Source organism: Protopterus annectens, chromosome 1.part0 (genome assembly GCF_019279795.1).
Source record: "Protopterus annectens isolate FY-2018-M chromosome 1.part0, PAN1.0, whole genome shotgun sequence".
Lineage (NCBI taxonomy): Eukaryota > Metazoa > Chordata > Ceratodontiformes > Protopteridae > Protopterus > Protopterus annectens.
In genome coordinates this window covers 992,848,795-992,864,011 of record NC_056725.1, presented here as the reverse complement: position 1 = coordinate 992,864,011, position 15,217 = coordinate 992,848,795, and positions in this window count along the sequence as shown.

Genomic DNA, 15,217 nt, shown 5'->3' with positions numbered 1-15,217 from the left:
GACTTTTCAACTGAAAATAGAGAATTTTTATCAACAATATTAAGGCAACTGGAGACCGAATAACAATGGATTTGAAAAGATGGAGTAAGTTGAAGCTACCGATGATGGCAAGAGCAGCGATAATAAAAATGAACGTTCTCCCAGAATGCTATATATTTTTAGAGCAGCACAACTTAAAATCACGAAATCCTTTTTTAAGCAATTTCAGATAGGATTGGGGAAATTTCTGTGGGAGCCCAGAAAAACGAGAATATCCTATGAGAAACTGATGGCTCCTAAAACGAGGGGGGGGTTGGATTTACCGGATTTTGAGATGTATTATACAGTGATTCAGGCCAATAGGATTTTAAGGGTGTCTTACTTGGATAGTGAAAATAGAAAATGGATACCCAAATGGGTACTGCTAAATTATAAACATATAAAAGGGAAGGGAATTAATGTTAAAGCTGTACCATTTTTGAATATAAAAACATTGAGTAAATATGAGTTAATGGAGCACATCACGGTATGGGCAATGGCGACTCAAACTCTGTTTGCCTCCTTGAACCTTTTAAAATATATGATGATGTTTCAACCGTTTGATGGAAATCCTAATATAACTATTGGTAATCAACTGATAGACTTAAAGAAATATCCATTTATTAAGGAATTAACTGTAAGGGATTTATACCCCTTCCTAGGAGTAGCGGTACATGATATCTTAAAAGAGATGAATCTTCCCATCTCTTATTTAATTATAATGAGGCAGTTAAAAGATTTGGCCATAAATTATTTTACCAGTTCTGAAATAAAAAAAGAGGAACTAGTTATTTCAGGTCATCTGTGGGAAGCATTGCAACAAGATAGAAAATATATATCCTCAGCGTATAAAATAGCAAAAGAGAGAAAATATAATAATCATATTCTGTTATCCAAATACTGGAGAGAGAAATTGCCATCCCTAGACGACAGTAAAATAGTAGAGGTGTTTAACTTAACATTAAAATCCGTATCACTTCAAAAACTGGTCTTTACTCAATTGATGATATTTAACAATGCATATTATACCCATCTAACACTTCATAAATTTGATTCAAAAAAGTCACCTAAATGTCCACAGTGTGTAGATCAGACAGCAGACCTGTTACACATGTTCTGGAGTTGCAAGTGCATTTATAAATTATGGAATTCTTTAAAGTTACAACTACAAAAAATGGGTTACCAAAACTCAACACTCTCCTGGGAATTTCTGATTCTACATATTCCACGGAGAATTTGGACAAAACAAAAAGATTGTAATTATGAATATTAGTTTACTAATGAAATTATATATAGCCACAAATTGGTTGAACCCAGCACAGGTGTCGTGGCAAAATTTCAGGCTGTTAGCGATTAAGCATATATTAGCGCACAAATTGTTAATTAGAAATAATAAGAAAAGTATAAACAGCATAAAAATTTGGGAACAAATCTTTAATATTATTTTATGGCGGTTCCTATCCACTTTCCGTCAGGACATTCTGTATGTGTACCAACACATTCTTGGATTAGATAGAAAATGTAGAAATAATACAAATTATTGGCTTGAGTTGGTTTATAATTGTCTATTGTAGATGCTTTTATGTTTAATTTTTTGTGATTTTATTTTCCTGTACTTGGTTAAAATGATATTTATTCTTAATGTATTATAGGGAAATTCAAAATGGAACTAAAACATTGGAAGCAATATTGTACATAATGTAAATAGTGTGTGAAATGTATAATGGTTTGGCAAAACAATAAAAATGATTATTGAAAAAAAAAAAAAAGAATTTGAAATCCTGAAAACCTGGTTCAAAAGGATGATGGGTTAGCTTTCCAAGAACAAAGTTGAGATCCCAAAATGAAGCCTTTTGTTTTCTAGGAGAATGAGTTGTAATAGCTGTATCAGAAACTGCTTTACTTGCAAAAAGGAAGAAAGTAGATGATCCAGTGGCAGACAAACTGAAATCATCAGTAAATGTACTTTTATGTAAGTGTAGCACAGGCCCGTCTTCAGTAACTCTCCCAGGTAATAGAGAACTAGAGAAGCCTTCACTCTGAATGGTGCCAGTCTCTGCTCTGCTGTGAGCTATAAAATCTCTTCCATTTTGTTAAATATGATTTTCTAGTAGCTGGTTTTCTATACTCCTTTAATACTTGGTGTACATCCTCAGAGACAAAGGTGCCTATCATGCAAACAGTCATTTGTAGCTTCTGTAGGGCAGATCAGTGATCCCCTGTCCTATGCGAGATGTTTCACTGTACGAGGACGTTTGTGGTAACTGCCCTGGGCCATTTTCTTGAGAAAGGAGAACCAGTACTATCTGGGCCAAAATGGAGGTACCAGAAGTATCTTTTGAGAGTTCTTCGGCATCTTTAGAACTATCATTATCAGCAGAAAGGGAGAAGGCATAAAGGTAATTTCTGCAAGGTTCCCTTTATTTTACTGTCTGTTCAAAATGGAGGATCAGATTATCTGGTATATTGTTCTACTCGCTGGAATATAGGTTGACCAGAGGGAACATTTGTGCTGCATTGCCATTTCCCAGACAATCATGGCTAGCCTGCATAAGTGTTAAGATCTGTTTCCCTGTTTGTTTAGACATCACATCAGAGTGCTGTTAATTGTAATCATGTGTAATGGTCCTGGACTCCATAGCTGATGTTAGGTTCTTAATGCAATTATCAAGGCAATCATCTCGCTTAGATCTAAATGTTTCATTTTGAAGTGTAGATCCCAAGGTCCCTGAAATTGGATCCCCTTGGATAGTGCCCCAGACAAAATATGAACCATTTTCATCACAGACTGGGTTTGGGTCAGGGGAGAAAGGGAAAGACTTGCATTTATCTATTCCTAGTTTGCCTACCAGAAAAGCTCCATTTTAACAAAACCCAGTGCTGATACAGAAAAAAAGGCAATACTCGTCCTGGGCCAAAAATAATTGGACAAACCACTGATTTTTTCTCATACATAGCATGACTATGGGAACCATAAGGTAATTGATGTTATGTGTCCTAGCAGCCTGACATAATCCCTTGCTGTGATCATAAACTGACGAGTTAATCCAGGAACTGAAAATGGTAATGGTCTACGTTATCCAGTGGGAGATATACCATCATGAGGGATGTGTCCTGCAGACAACCAAGGAGGAATTAACCAGTGAGAAAGTATTAGAGAAGAATTTTCCAGACTGAGTTTGAATCCTTGGATTTGAAATGGATTTAATATGAAGAGAAGAGATGCTGTGCAAAGTTTTACAGGATTCTAATAAAATGAGGCAATTGTCTAAATAGGGATAAATATGGACTTCTTGCTATCTGTAAAATACAATTAGGTTCATATGTTCATAGGTGATTACTGGCCTAATGACCCAGGAAGCCTTTCTGCACCTAGTCATGATTCCTAAATGTATCTGGCAAGTTTCTATACCCTGTGGTTATTTGAAGGAGTATATGTAATATTGAGCATGGGTGATTAAGTATGTATAGGTTGCCTCTGTCTGCTAGAGACAAAAGTCCTAGACCAGGGTAAATTTCCAATTCCCCATCCACTGGTCCAAGTTCTACTTGAAATGGGTTCAGGGAGAAATCTGCTTCTCATGAATAGAAAGACTGTTCCAGAGAAGGGGTTGTCTCTGAGAAACATGATACCTGTCACTCCAACATGTCTTATTTATATTGCAAATAAGGTGTAGGTCCCTAGAGTGTGAAATCTTGATGCTATTTCTTTTGTAGATGAGCAACAGGTTCATCAGCATAGGATCAGAGGATGCTTTTCAGGCCAGTCATAGATCTCATCTCAGCAATCTCTTGGAGACTGAGTACAGGGATAGTGCTTTGAGGTGTTCTGGGTAGGACATGTTGTTTAAACAATGTATTCATTTTCTGAGGAAAGTCTGTGTACACTCCAGGTTTAGTATATGCCTGGTCAGGTACATACCAACGAGGGCATTGTACTCAATGACTGGTCTGATAAGAGTCAAGTACAGTGGAGCAGTAACATCCTTGACCTAGATGCCATAGCTTTACTTATGAGTTATACAATATAGAATGATTTCCTTACTACCATAGACATCTGATGCTCAAAGGCCAGGTTACTGTGTACATGTATTCCTATATTCCTGACCACTGGGTCTACACTTAGGGGTGTATTATCAACACTATTGTTACAGTGGTAGTCATCATCCCAAATGATACTTTTATGCACATCTTGGCATTGAGTTTTAGACTGTGGCTCCAGCACCAGTTAGTAGTCTGTGTCAGGCCTTTTTGGAGGATATATTTGTTTCACTAAACAATTTTATTAAATTATCACATATGATATAGGCAATCTTACATTTATATAAATAAAAAACAAACACCATTGACACCACTTTAGTTGCAAACATTATACATCACAGACACCATTGAAATAACTGTATTTGTAAACATTTTACATCACTCATGATCTATCCAGTCATTGTCGGTTAAGCATTATAAGGCTCATTCAAATCCTACCTCTTACACCTTATTCCTTCTCTGCATATATTGTTCCCACAATTTCCATTTTTTCCTATGTAGTTTGCTCTTTCCATTTTCCAAAGATCCCACTTCCAGTTGTTTTATCTCTGTTACTATATTCACTTTCTAGTAAAGTTGGTCTAGACTCGGATTTCCATTTTCTAGCAATTGCTTTTTTGTCCGCCACCATAACTAGACTCAGCAAGGCTTTACTATGTCTAGGTAATTCCGAATCTGTATCATAGCTCAAAAAAATCATCACCCCGGGCAATCCAGTCCTATCAACCAACATCATCAACAGAGGAGATCACAAGGAATCCCTAAAGTCTGGTAGCTCATTGCACTCCCAAAAATATGTTCCTAGCCACCTCTTTCTTGCCTGTCACACCTCCAACATTTGCTATCCACCTGAGGAAAAATTCTTTGGAGTCCACTTGGGGAATAAAATACCTACTTCCAAGCAAAGTTCCTAAATATTCTAGACTTTGTTGCATATTTGAGAGATATACATATGTCCCCATTGTCTCTTTCTGAATTGCTTATCCAGTCTCTGTCCCCAATCCTTGCTAAGTTCTTCTGATTGCTTCTTACAATTATCCTGCAATATTTTACATGGTCTGCTAATTATTCATTTTTTAATGCCAGCTTCTGTTGTAGATTCTATTAAAAGCTCCACCAGTGCTGGTCTTTCATTTAGGACCCCCCTATTTCTTTCTCTTTACCCATACACTGATATCAGTCCTTGATAGGAAGGCAATCTCTAACCTGCAGTCCAATTAAATTCTTGGCCTCTTTCCATTCTATTACCTTTCCCTTCCAGTTATTTGCTCCCAGTATCTTGGGTCCTTTGCCAGTTTTCTCCAATAAATTACAGCCCCCTCTTGCCTGTTACCCGTTTCCCTAACCGCAGTCATCCCTATTGGCAAAATATCTTTTCTCCATTCTCGTGTTGGTTTACGTCATAGAATATTCCCTGCTTTTTTATGAATAATGATTTTTGTTGTTCTTAAGAGTCTGCATCCAAAATCTCAGTCTCTCCTTATTTCATGACATTCCTCCCTGTATCATCATCCTTCCTTTCCACTTTTAATTATAGTTTTCTGCTTGTGCTATGTATAACAGCCTTAACTGTATTGCTCTAAAGTACCCCTAAATTGAGTAATCAGCTTATCCCACTTGACTCTGGTTGATAAAAACATGCCTGACCTGTGTATAAGACTAAAGGGACTAAAACATTTTAATTGTGTGCATCTTAGTATCCATGTCTATATAGCAAAGCTTCCCATTTCTCAATTTCTGTATTATCTTCTGTTTAGTCTCTTCCCATATATCCTTATCTGCCACAACAGAGTAATTTCTATTCCATACTCCTAAATACTTAATTTTATGATGTCCCTATAAATATGGATATCCATAAATATGGATATTGATGGACCAATTTGTGTGTGGATACATAATTTACTATTACCTTTGTTTTAGCTTCATTAATTTTGTATCCCAAAAGATCTGAAACTGTCTTAAAATATTCCACAACACTGTAATGTCCCTTTGTGTTTTGTCATGCATAAAATAGTATCAGCTGCAAATAGAGCTAGCTTTTCCTGACTACTATATCAATTATATCCTTGAATTTCTGAGTCCCTTATTTTATTTGCCAATGGTTCTAAATATAATGCAAACAACAAAGGGGAAAGTGGACAACCCTGCCTGGTTCCTCTACTCAAGCAGAAGTTATCAGTGAGGACCCCACCCTCTTTAATTTTCACAGCTGATACCTCAGATATACTCCTAATCAACCTTATAAGTGCATCAGGGAAAGCAAATGCATCCATTGCCCTGCTCATGAAGTCCCAGTCTACTCCATCAAATGCTTTCGCTGCATCAAGACCCACCAACAACAGTGGTACTTTCTTACATTCTGCTTCCCTCTGGATCATCAGTGTTCTGTTAATATTGGCAAATGTTTGCCTCTTCTCCATAAAACCACACCGATCCATATCTATCAATTTTGGTGTCACTTTTGCTATTCATTTAGCCATTATAGACATAAACATGGTTTAGCATTGAAATAGGCCTGTATGAAGCTGGATCCAATGAATCTTTACCCTCTTTAGGTATTACCATTACCACAGCCTTCTTCCAGGATGCAGGTAATTCTCATCTTCTTAAAATGCTGTTAAACAAAACCTTCCGAATCTTTATTAGTTTTTTTCCCTACTAGCTTTCAAACTTCAATAGGAATACCATCTATTCCTTGGTACTTTCATGTAGATTGGTTATACATAAACATTTTTATATCATCTCTTCCTTTCCTAACTGTTAGTAATTGAGCATCATCTACTTCTAACCTTGGCATATTTAATTCTTCCATAAACATTTCCATTTGTACCTTTCCTTGATTTCCATATTTTTCTGCTTTATACAAAGCGCTAATCGTTTGAAATCCTGTTTCTTACTTGGTTTTAAATAAACTGTTTTTTGGATACATAACAGCATTCTTCCAAGGATTTTTTGTTGATCTACATAGCCGTTTATTTGTTTCCTTTGGTGGAATTATCAGCATCAAGCATTGTTTTTTGGATTTATACAAATTTTTATAAAATTTCCAAAATATTTCTTATATTTCTACTAGATTTCTTGTTATCTTCCTTGTTATAGGCTCCTTAAGCTTGGTGACAGCCCTTCCACTTTCTGTTGCCTGAGTCTTTGTGCTAAAAGTTTTTGTGCTCTAGAATTATTATCAAAAAATCAGTTGCTTAACAGCAATATTTCCAAACATGTGCATATTATTGAGGTGATCCCTTATTTTCTGTTTAGCATTCTGCAGCTGCTGCTTTTCGTCTTCTGACAGATTCCCTCTATTTAGCAATACGTTAACATCTGTCAGCCTCTCTAAATAATTCCTATTACTTCTTAACCATATCTCCCTTTACTTTATCTCCACACTATTTATAAACTCCACTTTAATTTTATCCCACTTCCTAGCTATATTTTCAGAAGAAATTTCTGTCTCCTCTAGTAGCTCCTAAATTAATTCCACAACTCATTCCTTAAATTACACTCTTTCCAACTGATAGGTGAGTTCGCCATTATGTCATTTTTATTTCATTTCCTTGCATTTCTACTTTAGTTATTATTGGCACATGATCTGAAATAGTTATTGGGTGCATTTCAAGAACTTCAATTAAATGCACATGTTCCTTTGAGATATAAATTCCATCTACCCTAGCCCAGTTTTTTTATCTTAATAATGTAAATTCACTCCGAACTCCTAGAACTAAATTTATATCTTCCATGCCAAACATTTTCATAAATGGGTTCAAAAATCTACCCTCCTTTGCTTTATTTTCCCTTTTAGGCCCCCAAGACACATCTTCACTGTTGCAAACCAAATTCCAGTTTCCACCTATAAGCAATATTCCTTGCCAAAAGCTAATTATTTCTCCCAAAATGTTCTTAAGCTCTACTATAGCAGTTTAATTGGAATGTAAATGCATGCTAGTGTAATCCTCCTCCCTTTCCAGCAGCCCCATAGTACTATATATCTTACATTATTATTTATTTTTTCTTCTATCACTATTAGATCTCCTCTTGCAATTAATATAAGTACTCCTCTTTTCCTTTGCCCCAGATATTCTGCTAAAAACACACTCTGAAAACCTTTCTTTATCAAATTCATGTTTATTTCTTTCCAGGTTTGTCTCCTGTAGACATGCGAAGATGCATGGTATAGTCTGTGCTATTAGTAAGTGCTATTTGATATTGTCTATATTTATAACTCTCCCAGCTGAGAAAATACTTGAATGCTTTCAGTAAACACTTTCTCCAAGCCATTTATCTTTATTACATTGTCTTCTAGTGACATACAAACCAGACACAAAACTGCTAAGGGGACCTTGTTTACTAGAAAAAAATCCTTATAATATTCAATATTCTTTTTCATTAACATGTTTTATAATAAGCTTGTTACTGGATAATGCCTAGGAGCTTAACCCAGTCATTTCTCTATGCAAGCATGGGAAAAAGCACACTATGTTTTCTTTTGTCATACTCTCTTAACCAGAATTTTCCTCTCTCAGCCCCTATCTCCCCCTTTCTTTTTTATACATTGTAGTGCCTACAATTCCTAAAAATGAATGAAGAAAAGAGTGAAGAAGGGAGAAAAAGGAAAAAAAAAAAAAGCATCTGTTTATATTAGTATCCCCATTGCATTTAAAAAAAACTGAGAAAACTTTATTCAAGTCTAATTGGTTTTGTCTTCAAAGCTCTCCCAGCTTGGAAAAACCCCAATTACTTTCAGAGAACATTATGTCTTAATTAATTTCTCTTTTCTTTTTTTTTCTTTTCCCTCAGCCAATCCCATTCCACCAGGCTGTCTCCAGTTTCTCTTTATCAGATTGTCTCCATGGAGAGAGAAGAACCATGTAGCCAGTTTATCTTCATCAGATTGTTTCCATGGAAACATGAAGACCAGCATCAGAATTGCTACTAAGTATACATGTATTTGCTACAAAAAGGCCTTATAATATTCAATATTCCTTTTCACTTACTTGCTCTCTGTTAAAGCTAATCAATCTAAGGTCCTTAACTCAGTCATTTCCCCATGCAAAAATGAGAAAAAGCACATTAATTGTAACTTTGTCATGCCTTTTTAAGCAGGCACTTTTTTCCATTACATTGCCTATATTTCTTAAAACTGTACAAGAACAAAGAGAGAAGGGGGAGAAAAAAGAAAAACACTGGCACCTGTTTACAAATCCTTCTTCTTCTTCTTCTTTTGGCTTTTCCTGGTTAGGGGTCGCCACAGAGGATCACCTGTCCGCTCATGATTGGCAGTGGAGTTTTACAGTGTCGAGTTGCCAGCCCGGTGCACAACCTTCCACAGAAGGCACACACACATGCACTCACACCTAGGGCCAATTTAGAGTGTCCAATCCACCTGCAGCATGTCTTTGGGATGTGAGAGGAAAGCAGTGCACCCGGAGGAAACCCCCGTGACCACATGGAGGACATGCAGACTCTGCACAGAAGGCACCCCAGCCGAGGAGCGAACTGAAGAACCTCTTGCTGTGAACCTGTTTACAAATCCTATTATACTTAAAATAGCATGCAAAGAAAACCATACACCACAGATATAGTACTATTAAGAAAAGAAAATGTTTTCTTTACTTACAGTTTGCCTTCTCCCCTCTCTTCCCCTCCTGAAAGCATTTTTCCAAACATTAATGACATGCAGTAGGGCATATAATTTGGAGTCCCCCACAAATTCAACTCATTTGGAAAAAGTCCAATATTTCCAGATTTTCTTGTTCTATCACATTTCACAAATATAATTATTGCAATGTAATCCCACATTAAGTTACTGGTTTTATTACTGTTCTTCTCCATTGCCCAAATCCTGTCTCTGCTTCATTTCCAATGTACTCTCATTTTTTCTAGTCAACTCTCATGCTCACTTCCTTCTCCCCAACATTTTTCAATGACATACTGGAAAAGGTTTCACAGGTACAGTCTCTCTGTGGGCTTTATTACCAGAAGAACAAGAAGCAGAATCTCCTTCTGTTTCACAACTCACTTGTTGGACAAACTTTTGTATATCCTTTGAATCTCACACCTGTGGCTCGACATTCCCTGAATAGTGGAATGAATTTACTCCTCTTCTGCCTGGTGTGCAATGAGCAATCATTCTTTACAAATACTCTGCTGTCTCATACTTTTAGTATTTTGGCCTTCTACCACTGTTTTGTCAGAATCAGCTCCTTCTTTTGGTAGGACTGCATCTTTACTATTAAAGGTCTAGGTTGCTTTCTTATAGCTAGGTTTGGAACATACATATGATGTGTGCTTTCAACTAACAATTCTTGCTGTGGTATACCAGTCCAGTTACTTATTTGGGCTTTCATAAAATTAATGTAGTCTGTTCCTTCCAGCTTCTGTGATATAGCTGAAAAATCTCAGTTCTTTCCTATGTGCTCTCTCCTCTAACACTATTATTTTCTAAAACATCTCTTCCTGAGCAGTCTCATATTGAGCCAGCCTTTTCTTCATTTTGATCTATGACTTTTGCAGCTTTATCATCTCATCTGAATATCTTTTTAAATCTTCTTCCATTTTTCCAGCTTTTGTCGTTTGTGTTGATATACTCCATCAGTTTTTGTTTATTTTAACCATGACCTCCTGTAGGTTACTAGAAGTCATGTCTGAAGGTTGGATTGCTTTTTGCTGAACAGCTGCAGAAGCTTCCTCAGCCAGGTTTGTAGCTGATTTTTTTTTCAGGTATTCTGCATTTCTTTATTCTTGGCATCCAAGCAGTGTACTTACTAGCTAGTTACTGAAATTTAGTCATAAACACAAGCCTACTGGCCTTCTCTGCTGAGTTTCTGTTTTCACACTGGGAGAGCTAGAAACAAGCTGTTACTCAGTGTGCAGCCATCTTGGAAATCTCTGCTTGGAGGATATTTTGTCAATGGGGGATTCTATGTCTGTGCTAGTCTGCAATTGTCTAGTGGCCCTTCACTTTGGCCTTAACTTCAGAGAAGTAGATCCCATCAGCTTTCATGACTGAGGAGAAGGAACAATGGAAAACATGATATTCGTCTCCTGTGTTTACTTCTCACACTCTAGGATCAGTGTTTCCAGAATGTGAAATTTCTTAAATGGTTGTTGGTACCCAAGCTTTGCAAAACTAAAAGAAGTCATTAGAAAAGAATTGCACAGAAGACAACCTTCTTGTATATTTAGAGGTCCAGAATTGGTAAACTAATGCTACTAGAGAGTTGATTAGACAAACTGTTATTTGCTAACCATGGATATTAATAGAGACAGTAGTACTTGGATAGAAACATTGTTTGTGGATTGAGACAATAGTCAACTTAATTATCCCTATCAATAAATACTCTGCTTATAGATGCAATCTTCCTGCATGGAATGGGATGGGAACAAGAAAAATACCATATATGTATTCTTGTTCATCTTTCCATTCCTTGTAATATATATTTAGTAGTGTCACTGTCTGTGGATGACAGAAAAAAAGGACTAAGTTTGTTGAGGCACTAAAGGGTCATATGTTGAAGGGTCTGTAAATATAAGAAATGAACACAACATAAATGTGCCATTATTGCCATGAACCTTGAAAGGCTTTGCTGCCCTGTACACAAAAAGATAAAATTAAAAGGGGACAATGATATTATATTCATCTGGGAAAGTAAGTGTTGAGAAGACAACTTTATTTATAACATGCTTTGCAAACATGATTTATTATTTTATTTATTTTATTTGTCCTTTGTTAAGTCTGTTAATCCACTGGGCTGCAGACCCATTTTTACTGGAGACCCAAGGAGAAAAGCTCCACAAACATATGATAAAAAAAGCAATGCCAAAAAAATGATACACATATATCATAACAAAACCAAGTTAAATTGCAAGTTTAAAAACATAAAAAAGGACAAGATAAAATGACATGTGAGTAACAACATTAATGCCTTGTAGATAATCATAAAAGTATCGACATAGCTCCACAAACATAAGATAAAAAGATGATGCCAAAAAATAATACACATATATCATAACCATACCAAGTTACATTGTAAGTTCAGGAACATTAAAAAGGGCAAGATAAAGAGACATGTGAGTAACAACATTAATGCCTTATTGAAATCATAAAAAATATGCATTTTGTGCATGTGCAACAACAAAATGATAGCGGTAGAGTTGGTGGAACAAAACCTAATAGTAAGTGAAGTTCAGAAAAGAGTGAAGAATAACTGCAGAGACAGAATAGCAAAGAAGGGCAGTTGTGTCAGTTATAGTGGGTGGACTGGAAGGAGAGGTGTTAAAGTCAGAGTGGAGAGAAGGAAATAAGGAGGAAAGAACAAAATAGAGGAATAGTAAGTAAAGTGGAGTGAAGAGTGAAGAATAATTGAAGAGACAGAGAATAACAAAGAGTGTCAGTTGTGGGTGGAGTGGAAGTGGAAGAAGAGGTGGCAAAGTACAATAGAGTGGAAAGATGGAAATGAGGAGGAAGAGATGGAGTGGCCAGGGAAATAAGAAGTAAAATGGGGGGGGGCAAAGTTGGGAGGAAGTTTAGTTTTTAAGAGTGATCAGTGGTGTAGCTACAGATCCACAGGATTGCAAGAATATATAATGTATTAAGGGAATAGTTCTGGTGTGGTAGTGGGAGATTAGGTATGGTGGTGGCAGGTGCAGGAGGGAGACTTGGCTATGTATTTTTTCAGTTCTTTTTTGAAGAGGAGCAAATATTGGATATGTTGTATGTTAGATGGGAGTTTGTTCCAGGTTTGAGATATTGAGCATTTATAAAGTAACCTGACTATGGTTTTATTGGACTTGTAGGTGTTCAGTAGTGCTTGGTCAGTACTATGGAGAGATCATACAGGTTTGTAGAGGGATAGGAGGGTAGACAGGGAGGGACAGTTTTCAAGTTTGTAGAAAAGAGGATGTGCAATTTGTAGCTGTGAAAGTTGGAGTAGTTGTGGGAACTCAAGCCATGATCAAACTTATGTATTAACATATTTAACAGACTTCAAACTGTCATCAGCAAATTTTTCATGATCCTTTCTCTCAAATACATTAAGAACTGCCAACTCTGTTCATTCTACTGCCAATGTCCCAACAAATAAACATGATATGAATGGCAAAGAAAATTTCACTTGTAAAGTAACAACTCTTTTCCAACATTCCTAAGGAATAAAATATTATTTTTCTTGGAAACTTCAGTTCAAGAGTTAGACATTATTTAGGTCTGTTGGATAATATAATATGTTTAGTAAGGCATGGTACAAACAAATCTCAGTTGATGTTGTACTGTTAAACAAACATTGCAGAAATCATGTGGTCATTGGAAAACCATCATTAGACAAGAAGTCAAGCATTAGCTTACACAAAGTCATCATAACCCTAAAAATAGCCCCTATTTCCTTATTATTCTGTTATGCCTATTGATCAGAATAAATCTAGCCTCACAAAGATCATGCAGGGGTAATAATGCATTCAAACATTTTTTGAAGCTATTCAATTTTAGAAATTTATGGATAATTGACATTGTGATACAAATATGACAACAAATTCTATGCTTACATTATTGTGGTATCAGAGATGTTCATAAACATACTTAAACAGGAAGGACAGGACACTGATGGTTAATAAGATGTAGAGTAGTTTTCTGTATACCAACTTAGTAAAAAGAATATTTCTTTACTACATTTGTAAAATGTTATAACTGATACAAATTCCACATGTAAGACTAAAAGTAACTCGTACTATGGTATTATTCATTTAGCAAACACAATCCAAAATCAATCTGAATCCTAATAACAGAGTTCTTGCAGTGATTTAAAGCCTAGCCATAGCTTGACATCCACCAAAAGCAGTATATAGATGGAGGAAATATCTTCCAGGCAATCCCAACATAAAAATTTCATCCTGATTCAAGCAGCTGGGAAAAGACAGCAAAAACCTTAGTGCCTTGAATCTCATGGATTCCTTAGGAAGTATGAATTAAAAATAATCAATGCAATCTTCTACAGTTTTCTACATTGATTATACATAAAAAGACCATTACACTGTCTGCTGGTAATGGGTGATCTCATGTGATATAGACTTCATTATTATCTATGATGCTTTGTGGCTCATGTTTCCAGTGTTTTTCAGCTACTTCAATATTATAATGTTTGCATAATCCCCAGTTCAGCAGTATTGCCACATTATTATGCCTTTCAGTATACAGTCCTTCTGACATTAATATGTCACAACCAACAACAAGGCGTGCGATTGATTCCAATTCTGTTTTACAAAACCTACATTTGTCTGTTTCTCCCACATGTTGAATGGACTTTGTAAACCAGTGTGTATGTAGCCCACTGTCTTGCTCCACCAATATTAACATTTCATTTTTTGTTTTCAATTCGCCTCTCCTTAACCATTCCCACATTCAATCCTGGTCAACATGAGGTTCCACTTCAAAAAAAGAGGCCAGCACCCAAGGAGTAAGAAAACCATATATTTGTTGTGCCAACACCAAAAATAGACACACCATCAGACTGGTTTTGGTTACAAATGGTGTGACAGCCATTGACAAAAAAGATGCTTACTCAAGAGCCAACAGCAAGGAAACACCTCCAAGCAGTCCAAAGCAGCCCTCACAAGTACGGCAGGTGCACAAGGCCAGAGAGCATGAAAATCTACTTCAAAAAAGGAGGCCAGCACCAAAGGAGTAAGAAAACCATACATTTATTGTGGCAACACCAAAAATACACATGAGGTTCTTCCAGAAGTTTTCTATACTTGCAACTGTATTGATGCAATTTCCACAATTCTTTTCTTCTCATCTGATCCTTCACCTTATATTCTTTCTTTTGTTTTTTTGGCACATGTGTCTGCTGCCTGACTTTTATCTATTTCTGGTTTGATTTCCATTCCTGCTAGATGCTGATATGCTTCTGCTAGACTGAGAAGAGAAGTCTTCTTAGATGAATTCTCCTCATGTTTCAAAACTTTCACTACATTTGGGTCTTGTGAGGTCAGCAGATATGTGTGCAGTCCCACGACTGCTGATCTATACCCCCTGGAAATAATATTCCAATATTGGAAGATATCCTAGCATGGATTTCCACCAATATTAAAAATGAAACCATCATACTTGGAAACGTAAATATTTATTGACTAGAACTCAACTCCAAACATCCATGTTTAAATATTA